At 53.0% G+C, this 20,309-nt stretch overlaps 1 non-coding gene across 1 annotated transcript; it reads right to left on the bottom strand.

The window, feature by feature from the left end:
- Positions 1–17,992: 17,992 nt before the first annotated feature.
- Positions 17,993–18,066, bottom strand: TRNAK-CUU (transfer RNA lysine (anticodon CUU)). The gene has a single exon. It is a non-coding gene; the product is annotated as a tRNA-Lys (tRNA).
- Between the last annotated feature and the right edge of the window lie 2,243 nt (positions 18,067–20,309).

The following is a 20,309-nucleotide window of genomic DNA, read 5'->3' as shown; positions in this document are numbered from 1 at the left end:
GCAGGCCGCACCACAAAACACACCCTGAACCTCAGCTCCAGCTGCCCCCGTTCACTTAGAGGAAGGCTGGCTGGACCCCACAGGCCTCACCCCCCACCTCCTGGTGCCCCCCAAAACGCCGCTCTCACTCCTCCGGGGCCTCTGTCTGCAGCTCCCCGCTCACACTGACCTTGCCCGTGGACCCCTCCTCACCATGTCCTCCTCTGGTCCACACCATATGGGACACCTGTCAGCACTGAGTCCTTTGAACTCCCACACGTGTTCACCTGGTTTCTCCTCCGTTCAGGAGACCTCGGAGGAGCTCAGTGTCTGCCACTGGGAAATAAATAGCTGCAGAAACCCACGCGCTCCTGCACAGCCAGGTGTGAAACAACCCGGCAACCTGCAGACCTTGTGCGCAGGTGTTCCCTCTGTGAACCGCTCACCTCCAACAGGTGGGGGGCGACCCCACCGGGCAGCACCCGCCTCAGGCACAGGTTGGGGAGGCCGCTTCCCCAGGGAGAGGGGCAGTCAGGGTGCGAAAGGGCTCGGCACGTGGGGAGCAGGCATGGGGTGCCATCCCGGAGGAGGGAGGATCAGCCCACACCCTTCGCAGCCCGGGTCCCGCCCAGCCTGCGGGCTGCAGCGCCCCCTGGTGTCCACCCAGCGCAGGGCCGCCCCCCAAGCCCAGGTCACTCTGGGTGCCCCCCGAGCAGTACCAAACCCGCCCAGAACTGAAGGGACCTGGGTGAGAGCCCCCACCTGGGCCCCCCACCCCACACACCTACCCCACACACGCCCAACCCTCATCCGCAAACACACACACACACACACACACCTGACCCCTGACCCCTGCCCGGGCCCTCAGGGCTCCCTGCAAAACCGCTCCCCATAGAAGGAAAATAATACACTATGACTGGGGGGATTTATTCCAAGGCTGCTTCACTATTAGGAAATGAATTCATAAAATTCACTATATGCACAGATCTAAGGAGAAAAAGCACACGATTCTCTCCATCAGTGCAAAAGAAGCCTTTGGCAAAAATCTAATGCCTATTTCTGATAAAAATATAAATGGAGGGATGGGGGGGGCGGCCGGATGACTCACTTGGTTGGAGCGGAAGCTCTTGACAACCAGGTTGCCGGTTCGATCCCCACAGGGGCCAGTGAGCTGCGCCCTCTGCAACTAGATTGAAAACAACGACTTAACATGGAGCTGATGGGTCCTGGAAAAGCACACTCTTCCCCAATATTCCCCAATTTAATATATATATGTGTGTGTGTGTGTGTATATATATATATACACACACACACACACACACACACACATATATACATATACAGTAAGGAAACTAGGAATTGATAGATATATACGCCTTTTCCTAAATCCATCGCGTCACTGAATAAGGAAATGCTGGTGTCATCCCCCCAAGGTCAAAAACAAGACAAGGTCAAGGCCGCCCACCATCTCCAGGCCACTGACGGGGCAGAGGCATCGGCCACTGAACCAGACGAGAGGAATCCGGATCAGCAGACAGGAAAGGAAGCGACCCGGCCCCTGTCTGCGGAGGCTCTGAGACACACCTGGGGCTAGAACCACGCCCTCCTGTTGAACTTGTGATGATGGAACATTACGCTTCCTCCGCGTCCAGTACAGGCCCCGCCCGGCACCCACGGCTGCTGAGCACTAGAAAAGGCGCTAACGTGATGGAGGAACCGAGTGTTTGGTTTCATTTCCTTTTATTTCACGTCCACGTAAACTTAAACGGCTGCAAGTGACTGCCAAGCCCTAGAGAATCAATGGGGGGGGCACTCAAACAATAAATGAAAAAGGCACGAAATTAACACACAGAAATCAATACCTTTCATATCCACAGAAAATAACCAGTGGGAAGATGGAATGGAAGAGTAGAGAGACCGCCATCAACACAGAAACCAAGAAGATGAACTACTTAAGAAGAAAGCTGACAGGAAGTGTGCCAAAGTCATAATTGGGACAAATGAGGACATCTGAATGTGAACTTCAGATTAGAGACCGTATAGCACTGAATTGAGGTTAACATCCAGTTGGACCACTGCACCGCGGTTGTAGGAGAACTTCCTGTTTGCAGGAAACACACCCTGAAATATTTAGGGCGAGGGGCACCGTTCTGCAACGTAATCGCTGAAGAGGACGAAGCAAACACACTGACATGTTAACGTGTAGACGATCGTGGAGAACGGAATACGGGGATTTGTTGCACTGTTCTTGCAATGTTCCCCGACATGTGAGATAATTTCACAATCAAAGGTTACAGAATTGAATTACACGCAGCCACGTCCTGTGAACCAGCACTTACCTTTGCAGGAACTCAGGCTTTACTGGCACCTGTAAGGGCGGCTTCCAGAGATATTCTGTGTCCAGCCTTGGCTACTCCAGACTTTCTAAATGTCGACCGAAGGCTAAATTACCTACTTTCTTGTGGTCGCTTCCTAGTGCGACCACAAGAAGGCTGAGCGGCTCGCGGTGCGGATGTCAGATCCACACCATGTGTGGCTGGGTGAAGAAAACAGGTGCAGAGAGAGTGGACATGTGTGCAAGGGGGCTCTGTGCGTGCACGCGCGCGCGCACACACACACATACACACAGGACCTCTCGGGACACCCAAGAAACATCACAATGGCCGTATCTCCAGGAGGAACTGGGAGCGCTAGGGTTGGGAAAACTCATGTTTCAGTGCATATCCCTAAAAATTAATTTTTAAAAATGTAAATGGTTTTTGACACCATCAAATATAAGACGACACAGCTGGGTCTCTGTTGTGGGTTGAAACGTGTCCCCAGAAAGCCATGTGGAAGTCCTAACAGCCAGTATCTGAAAAGGTGACCTTATCGGGGAATAGGGTCATTGCAGATGGAATCGGTTAAGATGAGGTCAGGTCATCTGCGAGCAGGGTGGGCCCCGATTCCAAGGGCTGGTGTCCTCATAAGAGGAGGGGCACAGACACGGGAGGGGAGGGACAGCCGTGTGACGACAGAGGTGGAGATGGGGTGACGAGGCCACAGCCCAGGAACGCCAAGGGCTGTCGGCACCGCCATTGGCTGGAAGAGGCAGGAAGGAGCTTCCCCTGCAGGTTTCAGAGCGTGGCCCTGTGACACCTTGGTTTGGGACTTCAGGTGGCCGTGGGAAAGGAACACCCACCCTAAAAACAAGCACAAAGGCCTGAGTCCCGGGTGGGCACAAAGACCTGGGTATCGTCAGTGGGGACAAATCTTGCCCTGCGCCTCCTGGTCCAGTCACCCTCACCGGATGTGGGCTCTGTCCCACCCGCAGCAGCTCGGAACCACCTCTGCTTGTTCAATGCAAATGTGGATGCTTTCAAATGCTAACCAGGACGCTCAGAAAGGAAACAGCATCATAGGACCAGAGCAAAGCTTTTCACAAAGGAAACAGGGAGAGAGGGAAAGGGCCTGGAAGGGAGACCGGAAGCAAGGAGGAGGCGATGCAGAGGTACAGAGGGCCCGCCATGGCCATCGGTGGTGCCTGGTGACGCACCGTGTGACCAATGGGGACTAAAGAATGCGCTTACGCGGCAAACCGGAGAGGGTGTCCAGTCAGTACGGCAGAGAGAGGTGACCAAGCCAGGACACGCAGCCCAGCTGACAGCGGCTCCACTGTGTCAGCCTGAGGGACCCGGCGGGGACGGGGGGGGGGGGGGGGGGGGGGGAGAGGGGGTGAATGACCTTCTGACCTTCGGAGGAAACTCAGTGGCAGGGGCAGAGCAAGGTGCCCATGGCAAACATGGCCTCCATCTGAATCCGTAAATCCTGGCATACTATGTACATACGCCCGTGCACGCAAGCACACGCACTCACCCCCACCTCTGAGGGCTCCCCAGGCACCCACAATGCCGTTATATAAATGACGCTATTCCCAAAAGACAGGCAATGTTATGAGCTCCAATTCCTGGGGGAGGAAACTGAGGCACGGGAACGTGACTCTGGTTATGAGTAGAAAACTGAGAACAGAAGGGCTCTGAACCACCCGGGAGCAGGATCCAAGCTGCTGAAGATGCACGTCACGGACACGGAGGCAGAAAGCTTGAATGAGGCCAGAGGCATCGGTGCGAACGCCCAGTTTTTAATACAAATGGCTCTCGACAGAGTAACACGTATAAATGTGTGTGTGCACATTCACCTTCTCCTTAGCTCCGTCCACCAAGAGAACCTAAAAGAAGTGGCATCCCAGAAATTTCATCCACTCAAGGCCCCAACGCAGGTTCCAGGGCTGGGCGGGGACCGCAGAAGAAGACCTGACAGTCTTCAGTCCCAGACAGCAAGGAAGGCCCCCAAGCACCAGGGCCCGCACAGGCCAAAGCCCCAACGCCCAGAGCATGACAATAAAATAGGAAATTAAGTGAATGAAAGGCGAGTTTGATGAGGAGCGGGACATTTGCCGAGTCCCCAGGTTACCAAGGGGAAAAGAAGCCTGGTGGACACCACACTGACGGAGCAACCCAAGTAAACACCGCCGGACGCGGGGCCCCTGCAAATCGTGCCCTCCCGACAGGACGACAGGACGACAGGACGTGCCAGGCAACAATCCTGCACGGAGGCAGCCAGATGAAACACGCATCCTGAGGCCACGTCACACAGACCCAAACCGGGACAACGCCACGGCGAGGGCCGCGCTCTTCAAAAGCTGCCCATCTGCCATTTGACGCAGGTGCGGGAGGCGGTGCAGACACAGGTGGGAGACACGCACACGCTGGCCTGTTTCTCCCGAGCCCACGACTCGTCCCAGACTTGCACGGGGTCCTCACTTGGTGGCTTGGGGACTGCTGACTGGTCATGGCTTCTCCCCTTCCCCAGAGGACCTACAGCAAGGATTAACTTCTGTGTTGACTTGGCTTTGGTTTTTCCCAAGAATTGAGTGACCCTCCCCCTTGGCATAGAGACTCAGCTCAGAACCCAGGCAGGGGTGCTAACCCAGGGGAAAGCCCCCGGTGACCTTCTTGCTGAAGGCAAGAGCATTCAGAGAGGAAGAGCTGTCAGATCGGTGAGGGGGATGGGGGGAGCCGGGCAAGGACAGCACGGGTCTGAAGTCAGCGCCAGTGACCAGCTCCCAGAGGGAAGAGAACCACGGGGACCAAAGCGGTTTGGCCTTGGCCGGAGCAGTGGCTCTGGGCGGGGACTAGCAGCTCTCTCGCCCAGGAGAACGCCCTCCCTCTCTCCCCAGCCGCCCCCACTTGGCCCGGATGGGCACTTCTCACAGTGTTTTCTGAAGCGATTTCTCTACACTCCAGTGAGTTCTCAAGCGGCATCAGAGATGGGACCCGAGGCACGGTCACCCCGACTGCGGCCAGCGCAGTGACAAGTCCGCCGCTCACACCTGACCAGCAGCACAGCCCGTCTGCCTCTGGGGACTGACCTGCGGTGGCCCAGGCCCGGCTTCTGGGAGCAGGGAGCCGGGCTCCTGGGCAGACCCTGCAGCCTAAGCCCAGCTGCTCCTCCCCGGGGGCCGCCCCTCCCCCAGGCTCATCCTGTCGCCCTGCCCCAGGCAGCGGCCTGGTGTGCTCCAAACTCACTTCTTCTCTTCTTTGTCTGTATTTTCTCTGGAGCCCGACCCATGGGCTTTCCTGCATACTCTTTGAGATAAAAATCAAAAACAAATCTTTAAAGGCCATCTCCAAAAACCACAGAATGGCTGGAATTAAATAAAAATAAAGCTTGTGGTTTTCCTCTCAGGAACTTCCTGCTTATCTGAAATGCGTTGAGTCAGCAGCGCCTGGGAGCCCAGGCGGAGGTTCCCGGGGGCCTCAGCCTCCAGATGGGGTCAGGCCTGCCGGCCACGGAGACAGCACAGCAGCCTTCTTCCCGCCCATCAGTTCTTCCTCAGAAAGGCTGTCCCGCCTCAGCCCGGAGGACACGCGCCCCACAGCAGACGCGCTCAGGCCTGTTGACAAGCCCGGCCCAGCCTCCTCCTCCTGACTTATCGGTCTCCGACCCTTCACCTCCAACCCACCCAGCCCCTCACGAGCTGTACTCACAGCCCTTCTCGCCAAATGTGTGTGTTTTCTCCCGACACCAATTCTCTAATTCTCTGGACACCACCTGGGTGTCTTACAATCTCCCTGAGTTCTGACACTACCTGCCCGGCGTCAGTGCCGACCCTCAGGCTGAGGGCTCAGTCCCACAAGACCACCCCCACTTCAGACCCCGGTCACAGGTCCAGGTTGTCACCTGTGCTTGTAACTGAGCAGCTATAAATCGGGGTTCCCACGACCTCCTCCTCGGTTCCATAGTTGATCAGAAGGGCTCCCAGAACTCAGGGGAACACTCCACTTATGTTTACTGGTCTATTACAAAGGATACAGCCCGGGAGCAGCAGACAGAAGAGCCGCCCAGGGAAGGGCTGGGAAGGCCTTCCATGCCCTCTCGGGGGCGCCACCCCCAGCACCTCCACGTGTTCACTACCCAGAAGCTCTCTACACCCCTTCATTTCGGGGTTTTAGAGGTTCCATTACCCAGGCTGAGTGAGTAAGTCACTGGTCGTTAGCCATCAGCTCAGTCTCCAGCCGCTCCCCACCCACAGAGGTTGGACCGAAAGTTCCAACCCTCCAGCCACACGTTGGTCTCTGGTGAGCAGCCTCCATCCTGCAGCCGAGGGCTCCCCGCCCCGCTCCGTCTCACTAGCTCACAGGAGACGCTCATCACTCCGAGATGCAGGGGTTTGGGAGCCAGGTGCCAGGAACTGGGACAAAGACCAAATATGTATATTATCCCACAGTTACCTTCTGACAAACATCACACTGGTTTTTTGAAAGCCGAGGTCCATGAACATTTTTTTAATCCACAGGTGGAGAGATTGAACCCCAACAGAGACGGTGCGCAAACGTGCAGTTCTGCCTGTGGTCCCTCCTGCGGACGCTCTGCCTGGACTGCCGTCTGAGCGCCACGTCCTGGAGCGTCTCACAGGCAGCAGGAGAAGGCAGACAGCGGTGCGGCCTCTCTGTGTCCCGAGGACAGGTCACCCACGTGTCATGGAAGGAGCCCCATGGAAAGTTAAACGTAGACTCTCCACGTGGCCCAGCGCTTCCACTCTTAGGGGACACCAGTGCCACACGCAAACTCATGTCCACATAAGAACTTGTACTCAAAGATTCGCTGCAGCAGGAGTCACGCCAGCCGGAGGTGGAAACAACCCAAGTACCCCTGGACGGGTGAACAGATAAACACAGTGTGGTCCATCCAAACCGTGGAATATTACGCAGCCTTAAAAAGGGAAGGAAACTCCGACACAGGCTCCAACATGGAAGAATCCTGGGGACGTTAGGCTCAGGGAAATAAGCCAGTCACAGGAGGACAAAAGCTATACGGCTCTCCTTATGTGAGAGGTCCCTAGAGCTGTCAAATTCATAGCAACAGGAAGTAGATTAGACGTTACCAGGGGCTGCGGGAGGGGGATTGGGGAGCGACTGCTCACCGACTCCGGGTTCCACTTGGGGGATGAAATGTTCTGGAACTAGATACAGGTGGAGGTTGCACAACACTTTGAGGGTAGTCAGGTCCGCGGAGATGTGACACGGGACAGCCCCGGCCGTCCCGCAGGCCCAGGGCCTAATCACCGTAACCTGTCACCTTCCTGCACTCCCTTCACCGGGACCGTCGCAGACCACACAGCCTTTCTCATTCCACACTGCTGCGTGCACGCCCTTCACTTCTTGTTTTCTCGCAGGCCTCCCCCGCCCCCCACTGCATACCCCAATTGACACCATTTTAGAAGCCAAGGGGAGGACCCCAAGATGAACCAACACAGACGCAGTACCGCCCCCTCTTGGCTCCAGGTGCACCAGGGAGGTGGAGCGCCAGCCCTTTTCAGGTAGAAAGACAAGGTCTCAGGCCCTGAGACCTTACACAAGCCCTGTCCCTGCTCTCAGCCTGGGGCTTGAAAACTGAATTCTGGATCCATTTTATTATAATAGTCTCTACGTTTAAATCCGCCTTTATAAAGGCCTCTTGTGGACGGGGGCCTGATTCTGCACGTGAGCAAAGTGTTGGCTTCTGTCCCCTGAGGCCCCGGGAAGTGTCACTCGCAGCACATGTAGCATCTGGCTTTTCCAGGACTCGAGGCCCAGGGGCAGCTCTGAAAGCGAAGACTAGGCCATCCACGGCCCTGGGTGGGGCTGCAGTGTATGAGGGTCTGGAGGCAAAACGCAACGTTCCCTCAAAGGGACTAAAAGGACCGTGGGAGAGGAGCCAGGGCCCATCTTGGAAGAAAGAACTGGCGGCCCAGCGCTCCCACTCCTGGGCGCAGACCCTGAAGAAGTGAAGACAGGTGTTCAGACAACGCCCCACGTCCACAGCAACACAACCCACAAAAGGCAGAAGCAACCCAGTGTCCGTCTTCGGGTGAACGGGTGAATAAAACGTGCCCGTCCACACACTGGAGTATTACTCTGCCACAAAAAGGAATGAATAATACCAAAGAAGCACACAAGCCAATTAAAAAATGGGCAGGGACCTGAAGAAACATTTCTCCCAAGAGGACACAAATGGCCAACAGACAAGCAAACATCACTAATCATCAGAGAAATGTAAATTAAAACCACAACGAGCTACCACCTCACACCTGTCAGAATGGCCATCATCAATAGATCAACAAACACGAGGATGTGGAGAAAAGGGAACCCTCGTGCACTGTCGGTGGGATTGAAAACTACTAGTTTCAACCACTAGTTTCCACACTAGCCACTGTGGAAAGCTGTATGGAGGCTCCTCAAAAAATTAAAATTAGAGCTTCCATAGGATCCAGCAATTCCACTTCTGGGTATTTATCCAAAGAAAACAAAAACACTAATTCAAAAAGATCTATGCGCCCGTATGTTCACTGCAGCATCTCTAGTAATAGCCAAGATATGGAAGCAACCTAGATGTCCATCAATAAATGAAGAATAACGAAGATGTGGTACAGACACACACACAAGAATACGATTCAGCAATAAAAACAAATGGTATCTTGCCATTTGCAACGTGGATGGACCTAGCGGACGTTATGCTAAGTGAAATAGGTCTGACAGAGAAAGACAAATACTGTATGGTTTCACTTATATGTGGAATCTTAAAAAACAAAATGGAAACAGACCCATACATATAGAGAACAAGCTGGTGCCAAGGGAGGGGGGTGGGAATTAGGAGAAAAAAAAAGTGAAGCAGTGCCACACACAACATGGATGAACCCTGAAAACATGGTGCTGAGTGAGAGAAGCCAGACACACAAGGCCCCGCGGTGTGAGACCCCATTTATGTGAAGTGTCCAGCACAGGGAAATCCAGAGACAGAAAGTGGATAGTAGTTTCTGGGAGCTGGGGGCTGGGAGGTGGGAATAGGGAGTAATATTAGTGGAGATGTAGTTTCTTTTGGGGATGACGAAAATATTCTGGAATTAGATGCTGGTGGCGGTTGCACAACGTTGTAAACGTGCTAAATGCCACTGGATTGTGGAATTTAAAATGGTTAATGTTATGCTATGTGCATTTCATCTCAATTTAAAAAAAAAAAAACCTGGTAAAAATCCATTGGTTTTGAATCATGGAAAAGTGGCAGCGGAGCGAGCTGGGGGTGAGAGCGGCCGCTGTGTCGGATCCCTTCTGCTGTCAGCGTCCAAGGACGGAGGCTTCCACGGGGGAAGGTGAGCGGCGGCTCCTGCACACATTTAATGCTCTGTAGGCACCATTCTCGGGACACATGGCTGACTCAGACAACCAGGACAGGGGACAGGTGGAGTTCCCTGTGAGGCTGCCAGTCTGTCACTCCCCTGCCCCTTCCGGAGCTGCACGGTCTTCACCACCTGGGCATCAGCGGGAAACCAGCCTGTCCTGCCTGAGGGTCCTACGAAGGCACTTAGAGAAGAAGGCAGGGCTCGGGTGCAGGAGGCCCTGGGCGCAGGGTCAGCCCAAGGCTGCACCTGCCTGTGCTCACGTGTGCGCATATCTGTGTGAGCTCACATGTGTGCATATCCGTGCGTGCTCACGTGTATGTTTGCAAATCTGTGTGTACATATCCATGTGTTCATGTGTGTGCTCATATGTGCATATCTGTGTGTGCTCACATGTGTGCATGTCCATATGCACACGTGTGTGTATCCACATGTGCACACATGTGTGTGTCTGCATGTGCTCACATGTGCGTGCATTGTTACATTCACATGTGCATGCACATACAGGTCCATGTGTTTATGTGTGATCACGTGCGTGTGTGTGAGCGTGCTTGTGTGCTCTGAGAGGTGGACTCATCCAAAGGAAATATCATGTGAGCTACAGATGTAATTTTAAGTTTTCCAGTTGCCACACACATTCAAAAAGTAAAAAGAAACATGAAATTTATCTTAATACATTTCATTTAAACTGACATATCTAAAACATTACCATTTCACCGTGTGAGGAATATACAAGTTATTCATTCACCGTCATCATGATTTGTGCTGTCTTCTCAGCAGGTGTGCATTTAGCGCTCAGAACGCCTCGGGCCGGGCCTGCCGCACTTCTGGGGCTCAGTGGCCATGGGTGGCCGCTGGTACCTTGTGGGCAGCTTGGCTCCGCGAGGCGGCCGGTCTCTGCTCACTGCTGTGTGCCCGGCTCCTCCTAACATGCCTGGCACCGGGGAGAGTAAATGGATGGCAAGTCAACCAACAACCAAACCAAACAGCCCGTGGCCACCACTGGCCCCGCAGGTGATGACAAGTGGTTGACAGAATGACTGTCAGAACAGCCTTCATGACTGGACCGGCTCCGAGGTCGGGACCAGAGCCCGAGGGACAGACAAGCAGACCACAGGTCACTTGCCAAGTTCCTTGGTTCTGGCCCCTCCACTTCTGGAGCTTTACTAGTGTCCCCTAGTCTCCAAAATTTCCAAGGTATTTGGGCAACGGTGTCAAGAGACCAATAAAACTGTCCATTAAACTTTCCTTCAGCTGCCAAGGGACACCCTTTGGGACGACATTAAAATTCAGGGAGGGGTTGGAAGGAACGCCTTCTCGGTGGGTGTCTGCGTGTCTGCAGTGACTGCCAAGACACACCGCAAGAAGAAAAAGGCTCAGAGAGATTCTAGAAGGTTTCCATCCCTGGGAAAGTCAGCTCGTTTATGACCAGGTCGTCTGACCGCACATGTATGCTAGACCTGCCCGGAGAAGGCGTTTCCCCGCTGTCTGAATGCAGTACAAAAATCTCCTTTGCTGCAGACGGCTCCTCCTGCTTCTGTAACACCGATTTTTAAACACGATTAATTTAAGATGTTGCAACATCGGGTGGCGGGGAGCGAGGCTGTCTGAAATTTGCTCAAAGTCTCTGCTGAATTCCCCGTGGAATTTAATTTAAAGCCACTGGCCCTCGCGCGTGTCAGGCAGACATCAGCGTCTCTCACACCCTCTGTAACCAATGACTGCCTAGTGGTCTCCCCTGACGGCTTCCAAACGATGACCTATCTGCTTCTCTGTCGGATCTAAGCCCATTTTTGCGCAGACCAGTAATCTTTCCTTTCTTGCACTGATGCGGTAAGAAATAACAGCTTCTTTTAAAATTCACCCTCCACGCAGGGGAACGGGAGCTAGCTGCCTATCAGAACCTGGCTTTGCTAAAAAGTGCCTAGTTGCGAGGCAAACTCTTAATTCTGTTTAGATGAAAGAGACAGCCGGTGAACTTGGCCAAGAAGAGCGAGGACTTAGGAGAGAAAAGAAGAGACAGCCAAGGAACTGGATTAATTTCTGTTGTGTGTCACAATGTTCTAGCAGCTTACAACTGTAAAATTCTACCACGCTTTAGGAAGAGAAGGAAAAGCACACACACCCGATGCATAGCCCAAGGCCCGAAGCTGTCCTAGACTTGAGAATTGGAGCAAAAGCAAAATCACACATGCAATAAAAGCAGAGAGGCTCAAAGGAGGTGCTGGCACATTACTGATTTTAATGAATCAACACCCTCGGGTGCCTGTTTGCCGGGAACCGAGAGAGAAGTGAAGGCTTTCGAACAGAGCAGAGGAGGGAGGGGTGGGCGGTGGGGACTAAGGGACATCTAATTTTATCTGGCTTCTTTCCAACAATAAAATCTAATCCATCATTTTCTCCGGGTGAAAGCTCTTAATGAAAATTTAGAGAGTGTGACTGAAATTTCGAATTCTCTGGGGGTTCTGATGGGAAGATGTCTAGAAGCCTCCCAGAACTCACTCCAGCCACACCTGCCAAGAGAAGGGCTGCGTGTGAAGCCGTGGGGCTACAATGTGGCTCCGGACCTCTGCATCCCTTGCCATGATCAGAAACATCCCCCAAAACCCGGCCAAGCCACGCTCATGTTTACGTCTCCCAGCCTCCTCCTGGCCTGGGGACGATGAGGTGTCTCCTCCGAGATCCCAGTTTCCATCTAAGCCTGTGAAACCCACTGGAAAGAGGGGGATGGAGAGAGGCAGATCCTCAGCTCAGCCCAAAGCCACACACTGTCACCCATGCCACCACGCCCATCACCATCCTCACTCAAAGACGGGCAAGGAGGTTTGCTCTTCTCTGATGTGTAATCACCACCTCTATTTAGTTCCAGATGTTTCCGCCGCCCCAACATGAAACACTGTGCCCCCCAGCAGACCCTCCCGACTCCCCTCCCCCAGCCCCCGGGAACCACTATTATACTTTCACCCCTATGAGTTTGCCTGTTCCGGACGTTTCATGTAAGTGCAACCCTACAATAAGTGGGCCTTTGCGTCTGGATTATTTCACCTAGAATAATGTTTTCCAGGTCCACCCATATTTTAGCATGTATCAGTGCTTCTTTCCTTTCTATGGCTGAATAATATTCCACTGTCTGGATGGACCACGTTCTGCTTATCCAGTCTGCCATCTATAGACACTTGGGTTGTTTCTACCTTTTGGCAAGTGTCAATAATGCTGAAATGAACATGGGTGTACAAGCATCTGTTCACGTCCCTGTTTTCAGTTCTCTTGAGTATATACCTAAAAGTGGAATTGCTGGATCGTATGGTAATTTTATGTTTAACTTTTGCAGGACTTGCCCGACTGTTTTCCACAGTGGCTGCTCTATTTTACATTCCCACCAGCAATGCACGAGGGTTCCAGTTTCTCCGCGTCCTCCCCGGCACTTATTATTTTGCATTTTGTGTTAGAATCACCATAGTGGGTGAAGCGGTATCTTGTGGTGGTTTTGATCTGCATTTACTGAGCGTCTTTTCAGGTGCCTGTTGACCATCTGTCTATCTTCTTTGAGAAAAATCTTTTCAAGCCCATGACACATTTTTTAATAGGGGTGTTTGCCTGTTGGTTGTTTCCACTTGTCTTTTTTGAGGCCCTGGAATGTACAGGCTCTGGGTGTCCCCTCCCAGGGTCCTGATGGGTGGAAACTCTGGTGTTTGGTGAGAGGCTCACAGGTCCCCCCAGCACCGCCCACCCCGTGGAAGATGCGAGGCCAACTGAGAGGCAGTGACCTTTGGCCAATGTTTGGAAACAGGTGGGAGGGGTGATCGCAGCCTTTTCGTGTTCTCCTGGGCACCCCCCCTTGTTAAAGATATTTGATCAAAGGACATTATTGTCCAGTATAGTTTTATTTTCGCGTAGGAAGGATTATCTACTTAAGCCAGATAATACAGAACAATACCAGATGTCACCAGCAAACTTAAAATAGTGGCAAATATCAAATGCAGAAGATGCCTTCTACCTTTTCAAAGTTGAGCCCACCAAGTCTGTTCCCTACACAGCAGGCTCAGTATTTCTTTAATTTTCTGCCCATGATAAACAGGCAATTTGGACTCATTTCCACAAAAGCGGGGCCCATGTAATTCTCAACAGATGCGCTCTAAGCACACGAGATGCTAAAGAGCCGTGTTAAAACACTGCATTTTAAATCTCTTACATTCCAAAGTATCTCTCCAGCCTGATTTCAAAGAAGCTACCTGAAATTCATAAACCATGTGTTTTCTGTAGCTACATGAAAATAAAGTTTCTGATGATAAACATTCTAAGTCATGTCAGCATACCTCTGTCCAGGGAGAGGGCGGGTGTTGCTTCCAGGAAGAGGTGTCCACGGCTGCTTGTATTCGGGTTGTTCCCGGGTCCTCACTGGAGCTGGCTGAGTCCCTGGTGTCCCCTGATGGCCCAGGAAATGAAACCAATGGACTCGTGGTTCTCCATGAGCACCAAGGAGATGACAAGTTTGGGTGCGGTGGTGGCACACGGCTAATCCCCCTTTCATATCCTACGTGGGACATTTTGAATCCAACCTGTACCAAAAACAAGAAAAACTGACTTTTTAAAAAATGTGTCCAATATCTGTAGCCACCCAGGACCATTATAAGCCATCTGCCCCACAGAAGTGTGTGTCCTGTCACTTCTCCACAGACTTCCTCTGGCTTTCACTGGGGACCTCTTTTCTCACTCACCATCGCAACATAACAATGTTTTTTTTTTTTTTCCTGAGGAAAAGCCCCGTCTGCCAAGGGGATCATCAGCAATCTTGATTTTTCCACTCATTCTGATAAGTTTTACAAGCATGTCACATATAAGGGGAGTAGGAGTAGATAGAGGGTGTGGAGGTCCTCAGTCACAGTGCCCACCCCCAACCCCCACTCCCTCCATCCCCCCATCCTGTCACCCCCACACCCATTTCTGGCCAGGTAAGGGAGCCTCTGTGGTAAAGGAGACTATAGGGGAAGTAAAACCTTTTCCTCTACCCTTTTAGGTTCAGTGACTGGGGCCTGTGGATTAAACTGACAAACAACAGATTAACAAAGGAAAAGGTTTATTCACATGTACACGGTAGCCAACAAAAGTAGCTGACTCAGTAAAGGGGTTCACTTAGATGCTTATAATATTAGGAGGGGTAAGGGAGGAGGGAGAAAAGAGTTCTTGTGGGAAGAGCAAATATAGGAAAGACAAATGGGTTTTAGGAGAACAATTGAGACATAAGAAAGTTTGTGGTAATGTTTGCTTATATAGGTATCATTGGACTTTCCGTCTCCTTCAGGGCCATAAAACTCCTCCAGAGAAGGGATTTAAGATAAGTTTTTTTTTCCGGGTGGCCAGTTAACTCAGTTGGTTAGAGCATGGTGCTCTTAACAACGTTGCCGGTTCGATCCCCACATGAGCCACTGTGAGCTGTGCCCTCCACAACTAGATTGAAACAACTACTTGACTTGGAGCTGATGGGTCCTGGAAAAACACACTTAAATAAATAAAAAAGTTTTTTTAAAAAAAGTAAATTTTATTGAAAAAAACAAAAAGATAAGTTGTTTCCTGCTGTTTCCCCTCTGGGTGTAGATCGCCCAAAAGAAGAAATTGACAGCATCCTTATTGCCCAGAAGTTGCCCCTTTTAGTCAAATAAGGGAAGCTCCAAAAAGGCTTCCTTCTGCATCTGTTGATTCTAAATTGCCTTCAGCTCAAAATAATCCTCATGCCAAAGTGACATATTTTGGGGTGGCATATCCAGATGCCCTTACCCATATGTTCACCCCATCACCTTATTCCAAGTGGAAGAAACTCTGCTGTGTTAGGAGAGGAGCTTGATTTTTTCTTGTCACACTCATTTTTATCAGGCGCCCTAAACACAACGACGGTGTCACTGAAAGAGTGAAGCGAGGAAAGACGGATGCTGGGGTGATGGGAAAGGCAGTACACGTCGGCAGTCCACGTGAGCCCCACTCAACATTTGGTTTGCTTTTCTGAAAACGAACCACAAAAGTTCAATTTCTGGGGGGCAGGGCTGGTTCTGTTTCTGCTTTAAATGCTTGAGGAAACCTCAGCTGGGGAGGCCATGGGGTGAAGGGGGAAGAAAGGCAGAGGGTCTGGAACAAACTGTGACTTGACAGAAAAGAAGGGTCAAGACACGCTGTCACCAAATGCAGCGAGAGCTGCTGTGGTCACATCACGCCCGGCCCACGAAGGCACCTCAGCTGCTGCAGGTCCCACAGATGAGGGTGTAAAACGGCCATCAGCCCGTGTCTGAGGGACAGCAGGAAATAGAGGCCCATTAAGAATGTCTATTAAAAGCCAAGTGCCTCCATTGTCACTCAGCTAAAGACATGTCAGTGGTGAGTGGAACCAAACTCTCTTTCTGGGGGAGGAAACAGGCTTCACAAACCAGCTGCCCCAGAAGCAGTAAGGTGTGAGGCCCAAATGGCCACGGGGTTCCAGGCTGCTCCGACCCAAGTGCTCGGCGGCGAGGGAAGAAGATGGCCTGGGACTGGGTCCCAAAAGGTCCCGGTCTCCTGGCACCTCCCCCACCAGCCAGTCCCACCCAACTCACTCGGCTGAGTGTCACCTCAACCCTGCGTGCGCATGCTCTCCCCTCTTCCCTCCTGCCTGCTCCTGTGCAGCCCGGCCCTCAGCCCGAGCCGGTCACCTAGGACCAACAGTGCTGTAAGCAAAGCCACCCTCCATTGGTCCCTCTGCACCAGCAGAATCACGGCCTTCAACCCTCCCCTGGGACCTAAAAGGGAAAGCCGGTGAAAGCAGCACCTCAAGGCCCTGAGAAACCCCCCAGAAAAGCCAAACGAGGATTCTGGGGAGATGGAGGCCTGAACACACGCTTACCTGAAGAGCAAGCCCAGCGGGAGACAGCAGGCTGGGTGGGCGCAGGTGCCCAGACCCTGGAGCACGGAGCAGCAGAGGCCGGGAGGATGCAGGATGTGTTCTTCCTGCAAAGAGCCTGGCCATGGGGGCTCTCCGTGGCTCTGCTCCCTCTGAGATGAGGCCCCAAGTAGGAGGGGATGCAGGGTGAGTGCTCTCACCTGGTGCTTCTAGCCAGATCCTCCCACTAGGGTCTCCCACCAGGCGCTTGAGGGTGTTGGGTCCCATTTCCCTCAGCCCTGCTTTGTTGTTGTTGCTTCTAGGACACCGAACTCCCCTAGCCTGGGGCTGCTGTCCCTTCACGTGCTCGTTCCCTTCTTCCCTCGCCCCTCCAGGAGGACAGAAAGGACCCCCATGTCCCCACCCCCACCCTGCCGCCCAACCCCACTCCCTCTCACGGGAGGAAAGTGGGACCTACAGAAAGGTCATGGTCCAAGAAACACTCACCATTTCCCCAGCCAACCTTCAGAAAAACATTCGACAGACCCCAGCTGAGGGGCATCCTATAGAACGGCTGACTGAGCAGCCTCGGAGCGGTCAAGGCCAAGACACGTCCCGGCCCAGAGGAGACATGAAGGCCACACATCATACAGGTCCTGGAACAGACAGAGGACACTGGGTTAAGAACTAAGGAAATCTGGATAAAGGGCTGACCTTAGTTCATAAACACTGTCAGTGTCGGGTCATTAATCGTGACAAATGTACCACAGTGTGGCAGAGGTTAGCAGTGGGGGCTGTGCAGAGCAGGAGGTATAAGGGAGCTTGATTCTTTCTGTGCCATTTTCCTGTAAACCTAAAACTTTTCTAAAACAATGTCTTTTTTTAAAAAAAAAGTAGTAGGATTCCCCCATACTCATACCAGCCCAGTCGCTCCACAGACCCCAAAAGGTAGAAGGACCACTGGAGACCCTCGCAACCCTTCACCCGGGAGTTTCTGCAGGAGTTGGGGACCATCTCCCACATCAGCCCCACTCGCCTGCAATTCCTTTGGGGGTTTCTCGAGACAGTGTTTTCTGGGAATCCCCAGTAATCTGGGCCTCAACGAGACTCCAGGGGGCAGCTTCTTTATGCTCAGAGTGACCCTGATTACAAACCCAACTGCTGTAAGCTTGTTTCTCCCCATAAATGATATGAAATATTTTATCGTATAACTGACCCTCTTTGTCGTCAACAAAAGGAATAAAAAAGCATCAAATTAATGTGGACAGAAGACCAAAAAAGGGCGTGAGATGTCTGTAACTGGGTCCAAAGCTGAAATGATTTTCATAGGACTGCAAAGAACTGCGTTTTCACACTCCCATTCTTTTTTTTTTTAAATAAAAAGCTTTTATTTATTTAGGTGTGTTTTTCCAGGACCCATCAGCTCCAAGTCAAATAATTGTTTCAATCGAGTTGTGGAGGGCGCAGCTCACTGGCCCATGTGGGGATCGAACCCGCAACCTTGTTGTTAAGAGCACCACGTTCTAACCAACTGAGCTAACCGGCCACCCCAGACTCCCATTCTCTTGAAAGCACATGGTGCTCCCAGGGCCACACGACCGGCAATGTTGGAACAGATCAGAATGGAGAAAGCAGCTGTTCCTTTAAGAGATCCGGACAAATGTAAAATGATACCTCTAAATTCGTTATGAGAAAACAGGGCTGTTTGTTGTCAAAATGTGATGTTCACATGTAGAGGATTTATTATTGTTGGTTTTAAGTGAAAAGTAGAAATGTAACAGATTTCTTCGTTTTCATTTCTAACACAGTTTATCCCCAGGTCACCACGTAACAGAAACTTGAAATGTGTAGGACAGTTAAGGGGTCTTGAGGCCAGAGCCTGGGCTTCAGAACCCAGGGTGGCACTGGCACAGGCCTGCGGCTCCACCTAGAGGTGAGGGCCAGGCAGCCGGGGACACCAGCTGACCCAGGACACCATCCACCACACCACCAAGAGGGGCTTCTGTTTTCTGAGTTAAATGCGTGCCATGGAAAGTTTTCGAGAAACGTCTTCTTGGGGTGCTGTAACATCAGATTCTGTCCTGACAGAGCTGATGCGACCCTCCTCCAAGATCCAGCCTCACAGACCATGGCCCGAGGCCCGGCTCTGGGTCCTCCAGATAGTGTGGGGCGCATTTGTCACAACGTGCTCTATTGGCGTATCTGCCCCCCTCAGACAGGGACCCCCAGAATGCGGGACTTTGCCACGTGCACATCCCTGCCCCCGCCCAGGGCCAGGCAGGGGGCACGAGGAGGAAAGGCAGGCACTGTGAGTACACGCGGACAGGAGGGGACACGGAGGACCGACGAGGACAGATAGGACAGTAATGGGCTCACCCTGGGCACGTGGGTGTCGAGCAGCTGCCCAGGCTGCACCCACTGGATGCCAGTAGCACCCCGGTCGTGCGGAGCAGAATTGCATCCAGACATCGCCCAGGGTCCCCTGGGGACCCGATCGCTGCCTACACTGTGGTACGTGGGGGTGAAGCAAGATGTGATGTGCTGTCACAGGGGGACCCAGCTTCACGGGGTGCAAACACCACAGCTCCTTTCCCGCGCCTCACTCGGCGATTCTGTCTCAAGCTGCCCCTCCCCGCTCACCCAAAACCCTGCCCTCACATGTCACCTCCTCAGCGTCCAGAGCCAGAGGACCCTCAGGGACATCGCCTGAAGTCCTTGGACTGAGTCACGTTGGAAGACAGGCTTTGCCGACCGTTGCCCTCGGTGCAGCGTGTGTTGCACATGCGAGCGCCTGAGGTGTGTGACGCAGACCTTCCAAAAACTGACTGTCAACAATGATTATGTGGCTCGCTCAGGTTTCTAGAACAGCCCTTTAGGAGGGAAGAAGAGTGTCCACTGCTTTGCCACCGAAGAAGCAACGTGGGGTGGGGAGACGTGGGGTGGGGAGACCTGGGTGGGAGGAACCGAGTGGGAGACGTGGGTGTGGCCTTGCCCGGCTCTGCCTTGTTTCTCGAACACTGCCTTTTCCCACGGAATACGCGGCCTGACTCGCTCACCAACGCCACTGCTGCAAGTGTCTGGCCCCCTCCAAGGTCATTTGCCAAAATGTAACACAAGCCCGGAAAATCGCTGTGTCTAAGGAATTCCACGTTATGGAGCTGAATAAAGGGAATATGCTGAAAAATCATACAGGACAGCGCGGAGCCAAACCCTACGCCACGCTTCCGCCCCCGCTGACGCGGCTGCCAGACTCCAAGATGGCTGCGGCAGCCATGACGTAAGGCGCAGGTCCCGCCCCCTCGCGCCGCTTTGGCTTTGACCCGGAAATGATATCACAAGGCGGAAGTGAGTGGGCGAGGAGCGGCGGGCAATTCAAAAACAGGCGTATTTTGGGGTAAAGGCTGCCTGTGGGAGGGTGGGCTCCGCTAGGTGGGGGCGAGGCCAAGCCGGTGTCCCTGGGCGGGAAGCTGCAGGAAAGTCGGGGCGGTGGTCCGAGTGGACACTGACTGCTGGAGGGCGTGTCTGGAGGGCGTGTCCATAGGCGGGGCGTGTACACGGTGGGGCTGGGCTAACAGGACCGGGGATGGCATGCCCCCCCCCCCCCCCAGGCGGTTAGAGCTCGTGCTCCTAACTCAAAGGCTGCCAGTTCATTCCCACATGGGCCAGTGGGCTCTCAACCACAAGGTTGCCTGTTCGACTCCCGCAAGGGATGCTGGGCTGCGCCCCCTGCAACTAGCAAAGGCAACTGGACCTGGAGCTGAGCTGCACCCTCCACAACTAAGACTGAAA

Source organism: Rhinolophus ferrumequinum (genome assembly GCF_004115265.2).
Source record: "Rhinolophus ferrumequinum isolate MPI-CBG mRhiFer1 chromosome 15 unlocalized genomic scaffold, mRhiFer1_v1.p scaffold_54_arrow_ctg1_1, whole genome shotgun sequence".
NCBI lineage: Eukaryota > Metazoa > Chordata > Mammalia > Chiroptera > Rhinolophidae > Rhinolophus > Rhinolophus ferrumequinum.
Note: the sequence above shows the minus strand (reverse complement) of the source record. Positions and strands in the feature narration are given on the sequence as shown.